Consider the following 6,149-nt stretch of genomic DNA (forward strand, 5'->3'; position numbering starts at 1 on the left):
AAGTTTTGGTATTGGGAAGAAGAGTACATCGATATATTGATAGAGCGCAATTTAGTAGATGTTCATGCACTTTTAGCTAGCATAGAGGCTGTAGATGAGACAAGTGCATTTGTTGCTAAATTAGAGGCTAGATACGAGACTAGATGCGAGGAAGCAACCTCTACTTCTTTAGGCTCGAAGAAGAAGAAAGAAACACGCAAGATGGAGGCGGCTAGATTAGAGGCTAGACACGAGACTAGGTGTGAGGAGGAAGCAACATCGACTTCTGGCTTGAAGAAGAAAGGAGGATGTCAGATCGAGCCTCCTCCTCCACAGATCAACAACGAGTGCATCGAGAAGGCCCTAACCCAACTCAAGGGAGTAGTTATGGAAGTTGGGTATCTTCTAAAATGTATTCTTGTGGTTCTTGTTTTTTTTGGTCTTGCTTTACTAGTCAAAATGTGATGATGTATTTTTCATGTACCAAAAATAAATGATGAAATAAAGTGAAGAACTTGCAAAGAAATAATACGCGGACAGGATGCGGCCGGGATGCGTCCTCGCGCTGGGCGCACGGCCACCGCATCTCAGGACAGGCCCGGACACGACCCCAAATCCCTACCCAAAGAGACAAAAACCGAACAAAACGGACGTCCGTTTAGAGTCGCGCGGTGGAGTTGGCCTAGACGGGGCATCAAGTTAGCCGGGTCATATCAAAGTTCTCATGCCTTCCCCAACACGCACGCAGGACCTAGCTAGCTAGCTACTTTTTTATAACTAATCCATCATCGATCCTTTAATTTCCCTCACGAAAACAAGTCCTCCTCGATCGGAATTAGCTAGGCCTCGTCCGTCTCCTCTCAAAGCCTACTCAACGGTGGGACATGGATACGGTGCACATCGACCTCCTGCTGGACATGCTCCGCCGCCTGCCCCCGCGCAGCCTCGCCGTCTCCCGCTGCGTCTGCACGGCCTGGCGCGCAGCTGTCGACCACGACCGCCTCCTGCGCGCCGACCTTCTCCCGCTTTCCGTTGACGCCGCCGTCTACGACGAACTCAACATCTATCCACCGAGGCTCTTTGGGCGCCGCTCCGCCGCGCGCCACATCCCCGGCGAGCTTGAATACCTCGCGGAGAGCCGGTTAGACGTTCCCGGCGTACAGGATCATTGCAACGGCCTTTTCCTGGTCCGCAGCAAGAGCCGGCAACGCAGGGCCAAGGTGGTCAATCCCGCCACGCGGCAGTGGGCGCCGCTGCCCCTACTGCCGTGCGCGTGCTCATGGCCGGCCCCATGTGCGGGCGCTGCCACAACAACCGCTACCTCGTCTATGACCCCACCGTCTCACCACACTACCAGGTGCTCTACATCCCTCGTGTTCCACCAGCTGACATGACCGAGTGGCCGCCTACGCCGTATGTCATGCATGTCTTCTCGTCAACGACAAACCGTTGGAAGGAGACGTCATTTGTTCGAGAAGCTGAGGCTGCTGCCGTTGCTGGAACCGTTGACGATGTAAACTCCTATCGCCGCGACCGTGATGAGCATATGTACTACGCCGCGTATTGGCAAGGATCACTCTACGTTCCTTCCCCACACGTAAAAGATGATTTCCTCTTCAGGTATGTATACGTATGTATGTATTACTCTCACACTCACACACTCCACAATTGTTACTTTAGTTTTACTTTTATCAATATAATTTGAGTAATTCTTTTGAGGTATTACTCACACTCAGGCACTTTGATTTATTCTTCTTAGTATTATTTATGTAAAAATGAATAATTTTGGCAATTAATCTTGATTATCCTTTTACAGAATAAACTTGTCGAGTCACAAGTATCAGGTAATTAAGTTGCCAAAAGGACGAGTAGGATCACATTTTCGTCTAGGCAAATCGAAAAAAGGGGTCTATTGTGTAGTGAATACCAATGTGCGATGCACGTTTCGAGTTTGGTTTCTTCATGAATCGTCTGGTGTGGCAGACTGGGTTTTCAAGAATGAAATCAACCTTCAGCCAGCATTTAGTAAACAAGATTGGCACCCTGGACCATGGATCCCACAGTCGCCTGAGCAGATACTGTTGTTGTTGAAGAGTGATGTCAACCCTAAGCTCGTAGATGAATACAACGAAGCACTAGCCAGAGATGGTTTTGATTGGGACTCTGACGATGAAGATCTTGTTAGCATTACAGATTGGCCTAAAAAGTGTGACACTTCCATTGATGGTCCTGACTGTATTGGTTTCCATCCCTATAAAGAAATTGTCTTGTTTAATGAAAGAGGGGTGTGCTCTTGTTCAACGGTAGCCTATCATTTAAGCAACTCAAGGGTAAGATGCCTGGGCAAGATGAGGCCCCGCTGTCACTATTCAATGGAAGAGATTTCTTTTGCGTATACACCATGCTGGATGATGGACTTACCTGGAAGCAACTAATACGCGCCATGTTGTTGAAGTATTTCGTTTCCAAATAATCTAAATATTTTTTCAGTGAGGACCAATGTGAGCGACAATATAATGCCTTATTGTTTCTGGATACACTTTTTGTAGTGGTGCGCGTAATTTGTTTCTCTGTGCATCTTCTCTACATACCTCAATCTGTTATTCCCTTATTCATTTGTCTGTCTACGCACCGTTTGTAGGCAGCCTGATTTTATTGCTTGATAAGGAGGCGCTCACGTGTTTTGGCCCGGTCCATTAAGTAATTCCTTTTTCAATGCAAGTTGCACCTCTTTTTCTGATCCATGATGTTAACTATTTCAGAGATAATCGTTTTGAAATCCATCATAGACATACAATGTGATGTTTTATTTAGTTTTTCCTGATACACTTTTTGTAGTTGTGCTCGTATATGAGATTAATTTTGTGGTCCCGGTGAGGATGTAGTCATGTTGATGAATCTTGTTAGCAAATATCAGTGCCAGTGCTGTGATTGCTTGTCCTCGATGGATTGACTACGGCCTTAAATTATTCTAACAAGTGATATCATGAGCTAGGTTGTGGAAATTGATCTAGAGTATGGATTATTGTAGGTTGAATCTGCGGGAGCGAACCAACTCATTCATGGAAGCTAATCGCGTGAAGCAATAAGCTTCGCCATGATGCTGGCTGCTCCGGGATGAGATTAGTATGTACGCAAAGCAACGATGACTGTAAATCAATGTAACCGAAGCAATAAATTTAATCCGTCCTCTCGAGATGCGTACGGCGGTGGCATCGTAAATCGATTCGATCGGTTGGATGGGTCTCATGTGTGTACCCTAGGCGAGCAACATATGTTCGGCGACAAGGCGTGCCGGATCCTGGCAGGGCACTGGTGGCCCAAGGGAAGTGGTTGCTGAAGGGCGACACGGGCTGGCCCTTGCGTGGCCGGCTGGTACTTGCCGTCGGTTGTGCGCTGGCTAGGGGGGCTCCTATCCGCTGCATTTTGCGGCAGACTGGCGGGGATTCGCACAGGGAAATCTTCGCCTGGGCCGGCCCACGCAGGAGCAGCCACTAGTGTAAAAACTACGTAAAAAAGAGCTGCTTCGGCCAGGATTCAAACTCGCGATTCCTTGCTAGTAGTGACAGGTACCCAATCACTAGAGCTGATCAGCGCTAGTGTTAAACATACAGCGCGAAAGCCATTAGAACTACCTATACTACCAGATCCAATTATTTTCCTTTTTTTTCAAACATTTAAAGAAAATTATTAATACTCTTTCAAAAAAATCTGAACAATTTTCAAAGAAACACGAACAAGTACTGAAAAAAAATCCCAAATTTTGGATTTGTGACCAAATTTTAAAACGGAAAGAATGTATGAATTTGTGAACAAATTTTGAAATGGGAACAATTTTCCAATTTTAATTTTTTGGACAAACACAAATATTTTTTAAATTTGTGAAGAAATTAAAAAACATTATTTAAAAATAAATTATGAACAAATGTTGGAAAAAAAGGAACATTTTTTTGAAAACATGAACATTTTGGACACAAGGGAACATTTTTTGCATCTGTGAACATAATTTGAAACTCTGAACAAAATGTTTAAAACACGGACATTATGGACATTTATTGAATGTGTGAACAAAACTTGAGATAGGAACATTTTTTGAACTTACGAACACATTTTGAAAGGCAACAGTTCTTCAAATATGTGAATTTTTTTAAAAAATCTAGAACAATTTTTGAATTTGTGAACAAAACTGGAGACATGAACATTTTTCAAACTTATGGACATTTTCTGAAAGGCGATTTTTTGCAAATATACAAATATTTTTTAAAAATCATGAATTTTGGAACTTCTGAACAAAAATGTAAAAAACAGTAACATTTTTTGAAATTCCAAACATTTTTCGAAATTTCAATCATATTATGAAATTCAGAAAAATAAAAATAGAATGAGTAGAAAAGGAATTACAAAGGAAATAGAAAAAAAGAGAAAAAATAAAAGGAAAGTATGAAACGGGAAAAAAAGAAAAAGGAAGAAAAGGAAAAGGAAAAGGGAAAAACCACAAATAAAAAACCCAAAACCACAAAAAACTGGTTCATGAATCTTGTAGAAGCTTCCCAAAACCGATCAGGAAGAGGTTCCCAAAACCAGAAACTCTGTAGCGGGAGTATTACCTCGTAATTGGGCCGGCCCATCTTGTTCGCTAGTCGGTAGCTCTGTGCAAATTAGCGACAGTTTGTCGCAGAGAGCGGCAAATAGGAATTTCCCTGGCTGGGTGCGCTAGGCACTGGCTTGTTCGTGGTGCAGTACACGAGGCTGAGCTAGGGCTAGCACTCAAAGAGACGTGGAATTTGTTAAGGAAAAAAAACGGTTCCATGAAAAATCGGTTCCGCTCTGCATGAACTGTGAAGCGGTTGCCACGCATTCATGCCAGTCAGTGCCGCTCCGGAGCGAACGTGATTCCACGACATTGATGCCGGTCAGAGCGATGCGAAGGGACGAGCAGGCGGTGCCACGTCAATACTGCTGCGGCGACCGAGAAGCCTAATTCGGCCGGTGCACCGCATTAAAGTCGGCTTCCCGTCCGTTCACCTGGTCGCTCCTATTTAAGCATGGCTCTCCGACCCGTCAATAGCACACCACTCTCCTCTCACAGCCTCTCAGATCCTCTCCACTTACCGCCTCCCAGATCCTCCCCGCTCCGGTGTCGGCCACACCACAACACACTGTGTTGAAGTCATGTTTCTCTGCGCCACCGGCAAGCGGCGGCTCTGGATTGGATCTTGGCGTGGTTGTCGTCGCCCTCCGGAGCCCTCGACCTCCAGATCGTCCGGCTCCTTCAGGGACGAGGAGGAGTAGCCGCCGCAGCAGACACGCGTGTAAGCGGAGGTGGCGGTCGGCGGAGCCGCAGGGTCGGTTGTGAGCATTACTGGCTACCGAGGAACAAGCATTCGGGCGAGCAGTCTGGGTGCTGACGTATTTCTTGGTGCTGTCGGCATTGCTCATCGAGCCTTAGTATGGAGAGCCTTGTTTGTTTGTTTGTTTGTTTTTTGTTTGTTTGTTTGTTGTTGTTGTTGTTGTTGTTGGAAATATGCCCTAGAGGCAATAATAAATTAGTTATTATTATTATATTTCCTTGTTCATGATAATCGTTTATTATCCATGCTAGAATTGTATTGATAGGAAACTCAGATACATGTGTGGATACATAGACAACACCATGTCCCTAGTAAGCCTCTAGTTGACTAGCTCGTTGATCAATAGATGGTTACGGTTTCCTGACCATGGACATTGGATGTCGTTGATAACGGGATCACATCATTAGGAGAATGATGTGATGGACAAGACCCAATCCTAAGCCTAGCACAAGATCGTGTAGTTCGTATGCTAAAGCTTTTCTAATGTCAAGTATCATTTCCTTAGACCATGAGATTGTGAAACTCCCGGATACCGTAGGAATGCTTTGGGTGTACCAAACGTCACAACGTAACTGGGTGGCTATAAAGGTGCACTACGGGTATCTCCGAAAGTGTCTGTTGGGTTGGCACGAATCGAGACTGGGATTTGTCACTCCGTGTGATGAGAGGTATCTCTGGGCCCACTCGGTAGGACATCATCATAATGTGCACAATGTGACCAAGGAGTTGATCACGGGATGATATGTTACGGAACGAGTAAAGAGACTTGCCGGTAACGAGATTGAACAAGGTATCGGGATACCGACGATCGAATCTCGG

The 6,149-nt window shown here is 45.2% G+C and overlaps 1 pseudogene; it reads left to right on the plus strand.

Annotated features, from left to right (window-relative positions):
- The first annotated feature begins 813 nt into the window (after positions 1–813).
- On the plus strand, positions 814–2,682 carry LOC147992996 (uncharacterized; annotated as a pseudogene).
- The last annotated feature ends 3,467 nt before the right edge of the window (positions 2,683–6,149 follow it).

Source organism: Triticum urartu, chromosome 1A, assembly GCF_056163025.1.
Source record: "Triticum urartu cultivar PI428250 chromosome 1A, HENAU_Tu73, whole genome shotgun sequence".
NCBI lineage: Eukaryota > Viridiplantae > Streptophyta > Magnoliopsida > Poales > Poaceae > Triticum > Triticum urartu.